At 44.1% G+C, this 18,176-nt stretch overlaps 1 protein-coding gene across 3 annotated transcripts in view; it reads left to right on the top strand.

The window, feature by feature from the left end:
- Positions 1–18,176, top strand: part of LOC797620 — a 102,113-nt gene that overhangs the window by 72,184 nt on the left and 11,753 nt on the right. The window contains exon 4 of one of the 3 annotated variants that reach the window (XR_015506365.1): positions 5,553–5,991. The exons of 1 other annotated variant lie outside the window; for it this stretch is intronic. The gene's annotated coding sequence lies outside the window, so the exon portion shown is untranslated. Of the gene's footprint in view, positions 1–5,552; positions 5,992–18,176 lie in introns of those variants that run through there. One more of the 3 variants, XR_015506366.1, reaches the window with a different exon arrangement.

The following is an 18,176-nucleotide window of genomic DNA, read 5'->3' as shown; positions in this document are numbered from 1 at the left end:
TCTGGGTCATAGTAACGCTATTAAAACCTTGTAATTTACTGCCAGTGCATTTTCAATTATTTTACAGACTTAATTTTCTATATATTATATACCTTTTTTACACATATATTTTTATTAAACATTTTTCGTGCAAAAACATGCCAGAAAATTACACTGAATAATAGGATTTCCATCATACATAATTTGAATCCTAATTGAATCCTAATAATTTGAAAAATTTTAATAAAAAAATTATACATTTCAAGAAACAAAAAAATAAATAAATAAAATAAATACAATAATGACATAAAATACTAAATTATTTTACAAAAATGCATATTACATTTCTTTTGACCAGGCTGAGTCTAACAGACAAGCTTTTAGTCCGAGGTCTGATAAAATAGAAAAGGTTTGGGTCACTTTATTTTGATGTTCTGTTTGTTGAATTTAAGTTACGATGCATCTACATGCCAACTAATTCTCATTAGATTATAAGTAGACTGTTAGATTGGGGTTGGGGTTAGTATAAGTTGACATGTACTTGCAAAGTTTCTTATAGTCAGTTAAATGTTTGTTAAAGGAGCAGTATCAACAGATATTAACCCATACTTATTATTTAAAATTGTTAATAGTTTACTGTTTACAGTGTGAATAATACTGAATTTATTGCATCTCAGTTCAAAAAGGATCATTTAAATGACATGATTCTTTCCCAAACTGTATATTTTTTTCAATATTAAAGGAATAGCTTAATAATAATAATAAATTGTACTTATAATAAATTGTATATATATATTGTATATTTATGCTTTTCTAAGACCCAAAGCGCTTACAAAACAGTAAAAAAAACAACAAAGCACAATAAAACAATAAAGAATACAGTTAAAAAAACACAGTGAGAATAAAAAATGATATCACAAATTAAAAACAGTCCTAAAAAGATGAGTTTTACGTAGCTAAGGAACCAGCATTCCTAGTGTTTGTGGGAAGAGCGTTCCACAGTTTGGGTGCTCTGGAAGAGAACGCCCTACCTCCCATCATGCTGAGTTTGAAAACGAGGCTGAAACAGTGTAGGACCCGAGGCAGAACATAAACAGCATCAGGCAGAAGAAATAGAGATCTAATAACAAATGTAACTGGGAGCAGAATCGTGAACCGCTTAAAATGTTAAAATCAATGTCTTAAAATTAATATGAGACTTGACGGGCCGCCAGTGAAGTAATGTGAGACTGAGATGATGTATGTCAACACACAGGCACCAGAATTTTGGATTTATTGTAAAATCTTGAGAGAATTAGCTTATCCAAAAATAGAAATGTAGTCACTGTTTACTCGTGTTTAGCTGGTTCCAAACTTTTTTTTTCTGTTTTCTTTTAAACGCATGAAGACATTTAGATCAATGTTGTAAGCTGGTAACCATTGACATGGTAACACAAACAAATACTCTGGAAGTCGATGGAAGACAACATTTTTCAAAATATCTTCTATTGTAAAACTCATAAAGGTTTGAGACAATTGATGAGTAAATGATGACGATATTTTTTATTTTGGGATGAACTGTCCCGGGCTACATGGTGGCTCAGTGGTTAGCACTGTCACCTCAAAGCAAGAAGGTTTGAGCTCACTGGTTTGAGTCCTGGCTGGGTCAGTTGGCATTTTTGAGTTTGCATGTTCTCGCCGTGTTGGTGTGGGTTTCCTCCAGGTGCTCCCACAGTCCAAAGACATGCGCTACAGGTGAATTGAATAAGCTAATGGCCATAGTGTATGCGTGTGAATGTGAGAGTGTATGGGTGTTTCCCCGTACTGGGTTGCAGCTAGAAGCATATCTGCTGTGTAAAACATATTCTGGAAGAGTTGGCGGTTCATTCCGCTGTGGCGACTCCTGATAAATAAAGGGACTAAGCCAAAGCAAAATTCAAATGAAATGAAATTGACTTTTAATGTTTTTTGACAGATTGATCTGTGTATCATCACATAAAATCACACACACACACACACACACACACACACACACACACACACACACACTAGAGGGTGGTACTTGGCACTGAAATCTCAAATTGAAGTTAATGTTGTGAGAGGGACATTTGCCCTCATGCAGGAAAGCTATTGTTTATCTCTAGCTTAAATCCCACATTCAAAGCATGTTTGATTGGTGAGATGTGTTATCTCAGTTTCTCAGCAATTTCCTATTGGAATTCCAGAAATAAACATTCAGCATATTTAACAAACAGTCAATATCTTTAAGGCAGATTTTACATCATTCCCACACTGTAAAACTGTCAACTTTATCAAATGAAATGAGTACAGTTAACTCAAAATTGACTGAAAGTTAGTTCTACTCATTTGACATGAGTTTTGAACACAGTGTTAAAGGTAGTGAGTTAATTTAATACCTCATTACTTCAACTTAAATGGTGCAAGTTCACAGTACTCATATAGATTAGTTTAACTCAAGGGTGTCCTGAAGAGCCGGTGTCCTGCTGACTTTAGCTTCAACTTGCTTCAACACACCTGCCTGGAAGTTTCTAGTATACCTAGTAAGAGCTTGATTAGCTTCTTTGGGTGTGTTTGATTAGGGTTGGAGCTAAACTCTTCTGGACACCGGCCCTCCAGGACAGAGTGCGGACACCCCTAGTTTAACTCAAATGGTTTATAGCACAGGTGTCAAACTCAGTTCCATAAGGGCCGCAGCTCTGCACAGTTTAGTTCCAGCCCTAATTAAACACACCTGATTACACTAATTGAGTCCTTCAGGCTTGTTTGAAACCTACAGGTAAGTGTGTTGGAGCAGGGTTGGAACTAAACTGTGCAGGGCTTCGGCCCTCCAGGGATTGAGTTTGACACCCCTGGTTTATAGCAATCGGTTTCCTTAAACAGTTTGAGTTGCCTTAACTTATCGGGTTTTACAGTACTTAGTTGGTTTGCTTTAATTATTTTGTTTTACTGGGCTCAGATTGCTTCGTTTACTCAAATGGGTTAAGTTCACAGTATTCATTAGGATTCGTTTTTGAACTTAAATAGTTTGTTGCAATCGGTTTCCTCAAACGGTTTGAGTTACTTTAACTTGGGTTTTACAGTGTAGAGTTGAATAGTATTGGTGTTATTTTAGCCTAAATTGGATAGAGATGGGTTTCAGTTGGAAGGGCATCCGCTGCTAAAACATATGCTGGGTAAGTTGGCGGCTCATTCCACTGTGGCAACCCCAGATTATTAAATGGACGAAAAAAAAATGAATGAATGGACAAAAAGGGCTACTCTTAGCAGGCTTGTCATGATATATTGCACCAAACTATACTGTGATAAACGCTATTATTGTCATTTTAAGGCCATTTTATGCCACTCATTATATAATGCCAGAATGATAATATAATAGTATCATATTGCAAGATAAGATAAGAATGTTTCTTTTAATTACAGTCATTTTAACAATTTAATAATTAGGCAATGTGAGAATGTACACTACCTGACAAAAGTCTGACCGTTTTAGGAACAACAAATAATAACTGGACTTCTAGTTGATCATTTGGTATCAGAAGTGGCTTATATGAAAGGCAAAGGCCTCTAGATTACGCTTTTTTTTTTACCACAAAAAAATATGATCATGCCTTGATTTTTAATTATTGAATTATGACAGTAAGGTCTGACTTTGCTTAGACAAAAGTCTTCTCACTTATAAGAAATAATGTCCAGTATAGAATATAAAGTCATGCTGCAGTGGAAACAGAATGAATAATGTGCATGACTCCCAAGAGCTTTTAAGACTGCATCCACACATCTCTGCAATGACTTAAATCACTTATTAATAAAGTCATCTGGAATGGCAAAGAAAGCATTCTTGCAGGACTCCCAGAGTTCATTCAATTCTGGAGCACCTTCTTTGCTTTCAGAAACTTAGGTGTGGAGGCTGAAGTATGATGAGAAGCGCTATCCTGCTGAAGAATTTGCCCTCTCCTGTAGTTTGTAATGTAATGGGCAGCACAAATGTCTTGATACCTCAGGCTGTTGATGTTGCCATCCACTCTGCAGATCTCTCGCACGCCCCCATACTGAATGTAACACCAAACGATGATTTGTCCTTCACCAAACTTGACTGATTTCTATCAGAATCTTGGGTCCATGCTATTCCCAATAGGTCTTCTGCAGTATTTGTGATGATTGGGATGCAGCTCAGCAGATGATTCATCTGAAAAATCGATCTTGAGCCACTTTTCCTAATGATTAAATAGAAGTCAAGTTATTATTTGTTGCTCTTACAACTGAGATTGACGACAAGTCTTGTCAGGTAGTGTATATCATAAATAATAAATGTTAATAACTAAAAAGTGCAAGGTAAAAAAGTGTCAGGCTGTAATATCTGTTACCAGATCTATTTTTAGTTGTCAGACACATACGTCATAATACACTAGAGTAATTTATTGTAAATACTATAGTATGTTTTAACCATGCTGACACTTAGCTTAGCATAGATCATTTAATTGGATTAGACCATTAGCATCTTGCTCATAAATGACCATTTTAGTTATGATAATTTTCCCAATTAATTCAATTTAATTAAACTGAATTCACCTTTATTTGTATAGCGCTTTTACAATGTAGATTGTGTCAAAGCAGCTTTACATAGAAGATCATAGTAAATAGAAATAGTGTAGTTCTGTTTTCAGTGTTTAAGTTCAGTTCAGCTCAGTTCAGTGTGGTTTAATAATTTCTACTGAGAGTCCAAAGACTGAAGAGCAAATCCATCGATGCGCAGCTCTACAGATCTCGAACCATGCAAGCCAGTGGTGACAACAGAGAGGAAAAAACTTGACCATCTAACACTTGACTCTTCTGTAGTTGCATCATGTACTAAGTCTGGCTGAAAATGAAAAGTTGCTAAGCTAATATGGCTTGGAATTATGCTCTCACTCAGTCATATCGGTTTGATCTCAAAGTGTGCAGTTTACTAGGGACTGATGTGTTGTATTATCATGAAAGCCTTTAGGGAGGACTTATTTCAGCAGATCATTATCATTGTCAGGCATTCCAGCTGTTGTTTGTGTTATTTTTGTACTGCTTTACAAGTCTTTTGCATGCAAACGTTTTTTTCCCCCCTCAAATCAGATCCTTTCAGAGATTGTCCACAGTAGTAATGGCAAGCAATCACATTTTGTGCCAAGAGAAATATTCAAAATGTCATTGTAGCCACTCCTATTGCACAAGGATTACTTGTGTGTTTGGCTTATGCTTTGTGGTAAATGTAAATTTTACGTAGTTTAGTACATTAGTAACTCTTTAGGCATTTCACAATCATTAGCTTTGACATTCTCATTGTCACGGTGGTTCAGTGGTGAGCACTGCCGCCTCACAGCAAGAAGGTCTCTGGTTTGAGCCTTGGCTGGCTCAGTTGACATTTCCGTGTGGAGTTTGCATGCTCTCCCTGTGTTGGCGTAAATTTCCTCCGGGTTCTCCCGTTTCCCCCACAGTCCGAAGATATGCGGTTTATGTTAATTGAATAAACTAAACTGATCATAGTGTATGGGTGTGTGTGTGTGAATGAGAGTGTATGGGTGTTTCCCAGTACTGGGTTGCAGTTGGAAGGGTAGCTGCTGTATAAAACATATGCCAGAATAGTTGGCAGTTCATTTCGCTATGGCAACTCCTGATAACATGACATTTTGTGCCAAGAGAGATATTTAAAATGTCACCGTAGCCACTCATATTGCACAGAGATTACTTGTGTGTTCGGCTTATTAATTTGTGGTAAATTAAAATTTTACATGGTTTAGTACTGTATTAAAATGTGTGTATGGATGTTTCCCAGAGATGGGTTGCAGCTGGAAGGGCATCCGCTGTGTAAAATATTTGCTGGATAAGTTGGCGGTTCATTCCAACGTGGCGACCCCTGATTAATAAAAGGACTAAGCCAAAAAGAAAATTGTTACATTTTTTTGTGTCATTATTACGATTTCTTTACAACAAACAAGCACGTTTTAATATATTCATAACGTGTTCGTGTTTTACCGTCATACTAAAAAAAAAAAAAAAAAACACTAAAATAAAAACCGCTAAGTTTCACTATCTATAATCCCTAATAATGCCTCCTGTATAGCAGCTGTGCCACAACATTCTGACTCTGAATTACCCTGTCAGAAAATTCTAGTGGCTGAGAATGAGCTTTTTACAGTGTCTGCTTTAATGTTAATGTTGTTTTTGGTGTGTTTACATGGATGAACATGGCCACTGTGCAAATAAACAGTACAGTTACGATCTTATTGCAACATTAGATCATTATGATAACATGATATAAGAGTTCAGTGAGTTCCTGAAGGTAAATACCAAAAAATCACACAACTGGAATAACTACAGGAGTCGCGATCGTCTGATCTGGCATGGAGCAAGAGATCGCGATGACATATGATGTGGACAGGTGCTGTAATGCTGTCCCATTTCTTAGGGGTAAATTTTGAAGCCCATCACACTCTGTTTTAAGGGCCAAGGGGCAAGGGTACAAAAATAGAATTGGGTTTGGGCCTTACAGTGACAATACTTGACAATATCTGACCTATATGGCGAATGAAGACGACTCGAGATGTGAAGGAATATTCATATCTTTTGAATAAATTGCCACTGTAGTTATATCAGCCTCCCATATCCTGATTTATATTGACGGATGCTTAGTTTAAGTGTTAGCTGTTGGGTTACATGTTACAATTTGCTGGACTATTACATATCGTTCCCTGATTCATCAAGCTCCTTTGATATGGCTATTGCACAACCGGCAGAATGCAATTACGAATGCCTTCAAAATAAGTGCATGCCTAGTGATCATGAATAGTCTTGTTTCATGCATTTTAGGCTTCATATTGTGCATGTAGATCGTTTTCTCAAACTCGGTGAAAACACCAGTCTGGACAAGCAGTGTTTTCATTCTAATATGCAAGTTTTTGCTAGTGTAAATGTGTCCTGTAATAATCATTTTATATTATGGTGCTTTTACAGAATTGGGATGCGGCTGGAAGGGCATCCACTGTGTAAAACACATATGCCGGAATATTTGGCGGTTCATTTCCACCCTGTGGTAGACCCTGATAAATAAGGGGCTAAGCTGAAGGAAATTGAATGAATGAATGTTACGGTACTGTCAAATGCTTGATTCTCATTGGCTTATGAACTTTGTATTATTTCCCGGGAACTGCACAGATAAAGTAGTTCCAATTGTTTGAACTACATTAAAGAGCCCATATTATACATGAAATAGGGTCATATCTTGGTTGTAAGGGTCTCCAACAACAGTCTAATATGCATGCGAGGTCAAAAAACACTTTCGTGGTCTTATAATCTGCATTTATTTTTACCTAATTATCCCAGCGACTCCTGTATGAATCGTCCAGTGATTCATTTGTTCCCAAATCCCTCCTTAGCGCGAAGCTAATCTGCGCTGATTGGACCAATGACAGTCTGTTGCGATTGGTCGACTGCCTTTAGTCAGAGAGTGAAATGCCAAACAGCTAATCAGCAATATAAAAGTAATCACAGTTCATACACGCTCGATAGTGTAGGCGTGGATTTTAGCTGCCAGTGGGTCAATGTAAATACAGACTATTGACTTGAAAATTCAGACGACTAACTATTTTATTGAGCAAAAACTTCAAAAACAGTTGCGGAGATCTCCTAGCTTCTCACTCTGCTCTTTTCACAAACACACACACACATATTGCACACACACACACACGCACTTAACCCTGCTCCGGACGACAACGCGCGCGCGCGCGCGTGCACACACACACACACACACACACACACACACACACACACACACACACACACACACACACACACACACACACACACACCTCCGGACGACAGCGCGCACACACGCACACACAGACACGCACACTACTCCTCGTCCATGGAACTCCGTTAACAAAGCAGCACGCGTCGCGTTTTTAACGTGACTTTGCACGCGATAAGAGAATATAGCCAGTTAACCTGATACAGTACACGCGGTTACAAGTAACAAATCACAACTAAATACATTTGCAAGCTAGAGTCAACGAGGCAACTTTAATCGCACGTACTTACACTGGAGAAATGGAGGAAGAAATCCATCCTGACGTCCATCAGTAAGTTACTCTTTACTGATCCTTCCTTTAACAAACGCAGATGAAGTATTCTTTGTAGCATGTAGTTTCCAGAAGTTTCCAGTAGTTTCCAACTGCTTGGCTATAATGCTGAGGTTTCATCTTTGGGTAGAGACTCAATATATCCATCTGCAGTATGACTTTAATAGACCGGCATGTTTGTGTGTGTGTGTGTTTGTGGGTGTGTGTGTGTGTGTCTGGGTTTCTGCGTCAGAGGGCAGGGCCTCAGGTTTGAAATCTCCCGGGTTTGCGCGTGCACGTGAATAACTTGGTTTCGTTCGTACGTCATGGCGAAACACCTAATGAATCGGTATCAAGGCGACTCGTTTGAAGCACTATGAGTCGACTCTTTTATACATGAATCAACAGTTTATACACTGTACACTAACAGATTTAAGCCTTAGCTGGATACTTCACTTCACTTAGAGCTGTGTTACACACTACATGGAGGGGATTTTTCAAAAACCCATAATATGGGCTCTTTAAGATAAACACTATGCCAAAACAGAAGAGGTGTACGCATTAGTACCTGCCAATCACTGTCAAGAATAATCAAGAGTATTCAAGCTGTATTACGGTTTGTTTATATTATACAAATTTTCTGCTTTAGATGGAAGCTAATCTGCTCATTACAAGGACATGGTCATTTGTTTTGGAGCTTGAGGCATGCAGAGCAATAAATCTCAGTGTTTCAAAAACACGAAGACAAAACAGTGGCACAATTTACGATCTCTCACTGCAAGTTGTTTTGAGTTAAGACAGCTCAGCCATACAGTTTAGACTAGACTAGACTTCAGCCTTGTATGTTAAGCTATGTGTGGGTTTTTGTAGGTACAAACAGTCCTTTTGTCTGATGGTTAGTGGGATTTTGTCTGTCACATTACATTAATTTTTCCCAGGGACAGTTTTGAATGAGTATCTAGTCTAAAACACTAGTTGAATCAGGCATTTTTCCTGAAATGCTTCTTTAAATGCTTCATGCAGGATTCTTGAAAATCCCCAAAACACTTCTTATTTTCCCCTCCAAATCATTTGCAGCATTCATGTAGTATCTGTTTTAGCCCTGAACTGTTTTGAACATACACATGCTTGCTGATCTTCAATGCTTTACTTATTACCAGGGTCGTTTATACCGAAGTTGATATTAAGCCAATCCATGTTAGTGTTTCGTAACATCTAGTTTTTATGAGGTAGGTTGTTAGCCCAACTCTCAACCCCCAACCTGGAGGACCAGGACATACACACATACACTACTGACAATTTAGCTTACCCAATTCATCCAGAGCACATGTCTTTGGACTGTGGGGGAAACCGACCCAACATGGGGAGAACGTGCAAATTACACACTGAAATGCCTTACTGGCTTAGCCAATACTCGAAAGAGTGACCTTCTTGTTGTAAGGTGACAGCACTACCCACTGTGCCACTGTGCTGCCCTTTCAATGCTTTGGTGCATAGATTTAAGCATTGGTCTTATTTTAAAGAATATTAAGGAGCTTTTACTTTAGTTTACTTAAGTTAAAAAAATAAAATAAAACAATGAATGTGCCTTTACGCTTAAGAAAATAATAATAATATAAATGTGTTTTTTAAATGAAATATATCTTTTACAAAACTTGTTTTAGCTCAACTGTGAGAAAATCAAAGCTAAATAATTGAACAATTTATATTCCGAATTTATAGTTGATCTCTCAAAAAAACAAGCTTTGAGTAAGATTTTGTTAGGCTGCAGTTCCAAACGTGAACAGATACAGTTCCCCTTCGGTTGGGGAACTTCAGTGCCATGAATGGGAGGATTCGGATCAGAAGCCGCTTATCTGGAGAGTATTGAACGGGCCAATGAATGAAATTAATTGGCAGCGTAAGCTTGCGCAGGTGTGCGACATCTGCAATTATCTCAGCATATAAGCACACCTGAAGCCAGCAGACGCCATCCTTTTCGCTTCAGATCCTTTCTGAGTGAGTCGATGAGGGTTCCTCTTGCTGATCAGCACTTCAGAGCGAACGAGTGTGTCTCCCGGTCCAGAGTGGGTCTTCGCGGTGGCAGACGGTCGAGCTGGGTTACTCCCTTGCCTGCGGTTCTTTGGGTCCGGTCCTCCAGAGCGGTGCGTATAGTTGCAACTTTCCTAAAAGAGCAACACAGTCGTGCAGCACGTCCTTTTCAGGATGGCGCTCCGACTGTGCGTTTCTGGATGCGGGGGTTTCCTGTCTCCGGATGATGGACACGATCACTGCATTGCATGTTTGGGGGTCCAGCATGTTAATGCGGTGCTCGCGGGCGGTTCATGTCGTCATTGCGATGCCATGACCGTTGCACAGCTAAGATCGCGGCTAACTTTCGCAAGAGAGCGAGCCACCCCAGTTGCCTCCTGTTCTAAAAAAGCAGCGGGCGCTCGGGCAGATCTGAGGGTTTCAGCGGGAGCTAATCCGCCGCCCACGGGCTCGCGGACCTCTCGCTCCTCACGGCGCTCCATCCAAGCTTCGGGTGGTGAGAGTGATCCGTCTAACCAGATGGTAGCTCTCACACTCGCTGACACCGGAGATCAGATGTCCTCCGCGGCATCGGAGGGTGGGCTTTCACTGTCCGACGAAGATCCGGACCCGCTCGCCCCCTCCGGGCAGGTGAGCGCTGTCAAATCGGATCCCGAAGCGGACATGTTAGCCGTGCTTTCCCGGGCTGCTTCGGCCGTGGGGTTGGAGATGGTTTATCCCCCAGCTCCGCGGCCGGACCGACTAGATGGGTGCTACGTAGAGGACCAGAAGGCGAAGCCTTCGAAGCCTCTCGTCCCCTTCTTCCCGGAAGTGCACAGTAGGCTCACGCAGTCCTGGAGGGCACCTTTCTCTGCCCGTGCTGCGAGTGCCTCCGCCCTCACCGCCCTTGACGGCGGAGCTGCCAGGGGGTATGAGGCGATCCCGTCAGTGGAGCGCGCTATCGCGGTCAATCTTTGTCCGCGCGGCGCCTCTACGTGGCGGGGTTTGCCCCGCCTCCCGTCCAAAGCCTGTAGGTTGTCTGCCTCCCTCGGAGCCAGAGCTTATAAGGCTGCGGGCCAGGCTGCTTCTGCTTTGCACGCGATGGCCACCTACCAGCGCTACCAAGCGCAGGCGCTGGCCGAGCTGCACGAGGGCGGGTCCAACCCAAGCTTATTACATGAGCTGCGCACCGCGACCGACTATGCTCTTCGGACTACTAAGTCCGCCGCGTGTGCGCTGGGGAGGACAATGTCCACACTTGTGGTTCAGGAACGCCACCTCTGGCTAAACCTGGCCGATATGCGCGACGTTGACAAAGTTCGCTTTCTTGACTCGCCCATATCCCAGGCTGGCCTGTTCGGCGACACCGTCGGTGAATTCACCCAGGAATTCAAGGCGGTGAAAGAGCAGTCGGATGCGATGGAAAATGTCATCTATCGGCGTAGCCGTAAGCCCGCTCCGCCCGCCGAGCCATCCACCTCCGCTGTTCCTCGCCGAGGGCGCCCGCCAACGAGTGCTGCCCCGCCCCCGCCTGCGCCTCCGGCCAAGCGGGCGCGGCGTTCACCTCGAAAGCAGGCAGCCCCTCCTGCCCAGGGCGCCGTTAAGTCCGGTAAACGGACCGCGAAGCGTCCCTGAGACAGGCCATCCGGAGAAGAGGAAACTTGCTCTTTCCCCGCTGGAGGGCGGGGCCCCGATAACAACGGTACTTTTCAGTGCCACCAAAACATCAGTAAAAGAGCACTTTTTCCCTTCCCCGGATGTGACTGCACGAGTTCTGCCAGTCCGGGACGCGCTGCCTTCCGGCTCGCAGACTCTACGTGCTTCGCCAGTGGCTCACGAGCGCTGGGGGGACGGTCTCCCTTCCCTCAGCCCTCCAGCCCCCTCTCCGGAGTCAGGGTGCGGAGCCAGAGCGAATCGCTCTCCTCCAGCTCTTCCGCGGGACCCTCGTGCTTCCCGGATCAGCACACCCACTCCGCGCTGCCCCACCGCTGGTACGTCAGCGATTGTAGCGATGACTCCATTAGCGAGGGCTCTGCCTGCCTGGTTAGCGCGGGCCAGCCCCTCGCGGTGGCTCATACGCACAATCAGACTCGGTTACGCGATTCAGTTCGCGAAACGGCCCCCCAAGTTTACGGGCGTGTATTTCTCCAGGGTCAACCCCCTGTCCGCCCCTGTCTTGCGAGAGGAGATTGCTGCCCTCCTGGCGAAGGGTGCAATCGAGCCGGTTCCTCCAGCCGAGATGGAGAGTGGGTTTTACAGCCCATACTTCATCGTACCCAAAAAGAGCGGTGGGTCACGGCCAATCCTAGATCTGCGCGTTTTGAACCACTGTCTGCACAAGCTGCCGTTCAGAATGCTCACGCAGAGGCGCATTCTCCAATGCGTTCGTCCTCGGGATTGGTTTGCAGCCATAGACCTGAAGGACGCGTATTTCCATGTCTCCATTCTTCCACGCCACCGCCAATTTCTGCGGTTTGCGTTCGAGGGTCGAGCGTGGCAGTACAAGGTCCTCCCCTTCGGGCTCTCTCTGTCTCCGCGGGTCTTCACCAAACTCGCGGAGGGTGCCCTAGCGCCCCTTCGGCTCGCGGGCATTCGCATACTCAGTTATCTCGACGACTGGCTGATTTTAGCCCACTCGCGGGAGCAATTGATTATGCACAGGGACGAGGTGCTTCGGCATCTCCGCCTACTGGGGCTTCAGGTCAACCGAGAAAAGAGCAAACTCGCCCCCGTGCAGAGGATTTCTTTTCTCGGGATGGAGCTGGACTCGATCACCATGGTAGCGCACCTCTCCGAGGAACGCGCTCGCCTGTTGCTGAACTGTCTGAGGGAGCTCGACAGCAAACTAGTGGTCCCACTGAAGTTCTTTCAGAGGCTCCTGGGGCATATGGCATCCGCAGCCGCCGTCACGCCGCTCGGGTTGCTCCATATGAGACCACTTCAGCACTGGCTTCACGATCGGGTCCCCAGACGCGCATGGCACGCGGGCACACACCGGGTCTCGGTTACTGCGCTGTGTCGCCGCGCCCTCAGCCCTTGGAACGACCCCTCGTTCCTACAGGCCGGTGTGCCTCTAGGACAGGCGTCCAGCCATGTTGTTGTTTCAACAGACGCTTCCAACACGGGTTGGGGGGCCGTGTGTCGCAGGCATGCGGCTGCGGGCCTCTGGAAGGGTGCCCAGCTGCATTGGCATATCAATCGCCTAGAGCTGTTGGCAGTGTTCCTCGCTCTCCACCGCTTTTTACCGGTGCTGGAGCGGCAACACGTGCTGGTCAGGACGGACAGTACGGCGGCGGCGGCGTATATCAACCGCATGGGGGGTATGCGCTCTCGCCGCATGTCTCAGCTCGCCCGCCGTCTGCTCCTCTGGAGTCACCCACGGCTGAAATCGCTGCGCGCCATTCACGTCCCAGGCACGCTCAATCGTGCAGCCGATGCGCTCTCACGACAGCTGTTACGCCCTGGAGAATGGAGACTCCACCCCGAGTCTGTTCAGCTGATATGGGCGCGATTCGGGGAGGCCCAGATCGATCTGTTTGCTTCCCCCGAGAACGCTCACTGCCAGTTGTTTTTTTCTCTGACCGAGGGCTCTCTCGGCACGGATGCACTGGCCCACAGCTGGCCTCGGGGCATGCGCAAGTATGCGTTTCCCCCAGTGAGCCTGCTCGCGCAGTTTCTGTGCAAGGTCAGGGAGGACGAGGAACAGGTTCTGCTAGTTGCGCCCCTTTGGCCCAACCGGGCCTGGATATCAGAGCTCTCACTCCTCGCGACGGCCCTCCCCTGGCGGATCCCTTTGAATGAGGACCTACTCTCTCAGGGACAGGGCACCATCTGGCACCCTCGCCCCGATCTTTGGAACCTCCACGTGTGGTCCCTAGACGCGAGGAAGACTTAGGTAACCTACCGACTGCGGTGGTTAATACCATCACTCAGGCTAGAGCCCCCTCCACGAGGCGCGCCTACGCCCTGAAGTGGAGTCTATTCACTGAATGGTGCGTCTCTCGCAGAGAAGACCCCCGAAATTGCCAGATTAGTGTTGTGCTCTCTTTCCTTCAAGAGAAGTTGGACAGCAGGCTGTCGCCCTCCACTCTCAAGGTTTACGTGGCCGCCATCTCCGCTTATCATAGCGCGGTAGCTGGCGGCACCGTGGGAAAGCATAACCTGGTCATCCAGTTCCTTAGGGGTGCTAGGCGAATTAATCCATCTCGCCCCCCTCTCATGCCCTCTTGGGATCTCGCCCTCGTTCTCAGGAGTCTGCGATCCGATCCCTTTGAGCCACTCGAATCAGTATCTCTAAGATTTCTGTCCCTGAAGACAGCTCTGCTGGTTGCGTTGGCCTCCATCAAGAGGGTCGGGGACCTGGAGGCATTTTCGGTCAGTGACTCGTGCCTGGAATTCGGGCCGGATTACTCTCACGTTATCCTGAGACCCCGCCCCGGTTATGTGCCCAAGGTTCCTACCACCCCCTTTAGAGATCAGGTAGTGAACCTGCAAGCGCTGCCCCCGGAGGAGGCAGACCCAGCCCTTTCTTTACTTTGTCCAGTTCGCGCTCTGCGCATTTATGTGGACCGTACTCAGAATTTTAGATCATCTGAGCAGCTCTTTGTCTGTTATGGCGGTCGGCAGCAGGGAAGTGCCGTATCGAAACAAAGATTATCCCACTGGATTGTGGATGCCATTTCACTCGCTTATTCGAGTCGAGGTCAGCCGTGTCCCCCGGGAGTACGTGCACACTCCACTCGGAGCGTTGCATCCTCTTGGGCGCGTGCACGCGGCGCCTCTCTAACAGACATCTGTAGAGCTGCGGGCTGGGCGACACCCAACACATTTGCAAGGTTTTACAATCTGCGAGTGGAGCCGGTTTCCTCAAGGGTATTAGGTAACCCTTTGGTGATTGAGGAGACAACTCGGTAGGGTGTTGAAACACGCTTGCGGCGCCATTCTCCCTAAACACGGAGGTACGTGCGCCTTTTTTATCTGTCAGTAAAGTTCCCCGTCAGGTGAGCCCTGCAGATTCCTCCGTGGCCCCCAGCACTGACTCAGCGGAGGAGTCACTTGCTGGCCCACTACGTTGTAGGTCTGCCCGCTGGTCAGCCCGCGTTTTGGGTATAGGTGCCTGCTATGCGTGATCCCCACTAGGCGATCCCATATGCTTATTCCGCCACGGTTAAGTCCCCCCCCTGGGCGGACCCGTGTCTTCCCTCTCCGCTAACCACTCTTTTGCTATGCGTACTCCCCCTTTTTAGGGCTAGTCCATAGGTAAATTCTGCCATCTATCCCCCCCTTGGGTAACGGATGGCCTCCGCAGCGTCCTCCCTATCGGGATTGCACGCTTCCCAACGTACTGTCGTATTTCCTAGAATTATCTAGATGCTCACGACTTCCCAAAAAATATATCTAAATCCGTAAAACTTCTGTTGAAGTAGGATAAATTAGGGCCAGGGACACGTTGGAGGACCGCGCCCCCCATGATGTGGGTGCGTCACGCTTGCTTGACTATCTCCTCATCGGGGGTGTTGGTAAGGTGCAGTCATTATGGCGCTTTCCATATTCTCCCATTCATGGCACTGAAGTTCCCCAACCGAAGGGGAACGTTCGAGGTTACAGAAGTAACCCTTCGTTCCCCGAGGAGGGGAACGGAAGTGCCATATTCCGTCGCCATAATGACTGTCCCTTAGCTGTTTGAAAGTCTCTTCAGCTTAAAAGGATGGCGTCTGCTGGCTTCAGGTGTGCTTATATGCTGAGATAATTGCAGATGTCGCACACCTGCGCAAGCTTACGCTGCCAATTAATTTCATTCATTGGCCCGTTCAATACTCTCCAGATAAGCGGCTTCTGATCCGAATCCTCCCATTCATGGCACTTCCGTTCCCCTCCTCGGGGAACGAAGGGTTACTTCTGTAACCTCGAACGTTTCCTGTAGTGACTATATGAGGGCGCCCCTTATTTCTGTACATATTTTAAGGAATACAAATCATATTTTTTTACAATATTTGTAAAGTAGGCATTGAATTCTGAAGTAGTCTGGGCAGTTTGGAGATATTTGATATAAATTTAGACTCTAAAAAACATTTTTTTTAAATGTACATGTGGATTGCTGTAGCAAAGTAGTGCGTTACGACTCTGAGTATTCTTGTCACAGGTTAATAAATAACTATTGCTCTGTAATCTATAAATAATTAATCAGCAGATTTGGAAACTAAAATGTCAAGCTTTCTAATGATATATAATTTATGATTAGACTATCACATAATGGTTTTTATATGTAACCCCAAATGGTTTAGTAATGATTAGATTAGAATTTATTTGCATTATAGTGAAGTAAACTTACTTCACTAGTTTCTTGCTATAGGGTTAGTATCAAATGAATGAGTACTAGAGATGTTTAAATATATCTTTTGCAAAGCCTGTTTTAGGTCAAATGTGACAGAAAATCGAAGCTAAATATCTGAATGATTTATATTCCAAATTTATAGTTGATCTCTCTAAAAACAAGCTTCCACTAAGATTTTGTTTGGCTGCAGTACCAAACGTGACCACATACAGTTTCCATTGGTGACTATATGAGGGTGCCCCCTATTTTTGTGCATATTTTAGGAATATTTTAAGGATTTTTTTTTTTCTATACTTTTTGAAAATATTTGTAAAGTAGGCATTAAATTCTGAAGTAGCTGGGCAGTTTGGTGATTGTGATTTTAATTAAGCCTCTAAAAAACATTTTTTTAAATGTACATGTGGATTGCTGTAGCAAAGTAATGCTTTACGACTCTGACTATCCTTGCCACAAGTTAATAAACAACTATTGCTCGGTAATCTATCAAAAATCAGTCACCAGATTTGAAAACTAGAAATGTCAAGCTTTCTAATGATGTATAATTTATGATTAGACTATCACATTATGGTTTAAATATGTAACCCCATATGGTCTCACAGGTTGAAAGGTGAAAGTAAATGTATTTTGATCTATATTACTCTTCCTAAATAATAAGACAAAAAATAACAACAGTAAAATATGCCTTCAGAAGACCTTTTTAACAATATATAATCAGGTTTTATTCAAGATATAGTCAAGTCATAATTAGAATTTAAATGCATTATAGTGAAGTAAACTTTTGCTTCTCGCTATATGGTTAGTATCAAATGAATGAGTATTAGAAACGTTTAAAAAGATGTTTTTTAACTCGAGAATAAGAACTATTTACTGATGAATAATACACAAATCTACTTAGGCAAGGCAAGTTAATTTATATAACATTTTATACACAATGGTTATTCAAAGAGCTTTATGTACACAATAATAAAAGAAACATAAAATACAAAAATAACTTTCTTTCTTGACTTCCTTTCTTGCAATTAGTACTTATTAAAAAAATTAATACTAATTACAAACAAATATATAATAGTTTATTTCAGTTTTGTTTTAATTTACTGGTACTTCATCTACTGTATAGCTGCTTCGACACAATCTACTTTGTCAGAAGCAGAATGAAAATAAAGATGAGTTGAAAAAATTAAATGTAAAAACTGCTTGCCATAAATGTTCGCTCTTACGCCTGTTTCACACTGCAAGCGTCAGCGGCGCGTGATCAGAGCGTGAGCAGCGCGTGTGTTTTCGGCGTCCATGTTAACAGATTAGAGCTTTCATACCGCACGCAGCAGCAGCGCGTCAGAGCGAGGCGTGAGCGTCGCCGAAGCAGCAGTGCAGCGATAGTTTCGGCGCTGGGTCTATTTTTGACGCGCTGCTCACGCTCAATTAAAGTGACAGTGCATTGAGAATGACCAAAACACATTGAATGACAGTAAAAACTAGCAATTTTACCCAATAAATGCGTTAATAATGTCAAATGGTTTATATATAGTCATTCAAATGAACTTAAAACGATTAAAAACGGCAACAAACATTTATTTAGGCCCGAACTACAAAACCAAATGTAAAACTATTTTACTATCATTTTTGCTTAAGTTGCACACTAGTGTTGTAGGAGAGGGGAATTGGAATATTTACGGGATTTGTAGTCCATAGCGAAGTGTATTGTGGGTAGTGTAGTTCGACACGCATGCTGGATTATGTGAGCTCGCTGTGTTCTGTGCAGCTGAGCAGAG

This window comes from Danio rerio, chromosome 13, assembly GCF_052040795.2.
Source record: "Danio rerio strain M-AB ecotype USA chromosome 13, GRCz13ab, whole genome shotgun sequence".
Classification (NCBI taxonomy): Eukaryota; Metazoa; Chordata; class Actinopteri; order Cypriniformes; family Danionidae; genus Danio; species Danio rerio.
The sequence above is the reverse complement of the archived record's forward strand: the minus strand, read 5'-3'. Positions and strand labels throughout refer to the sequence as shown.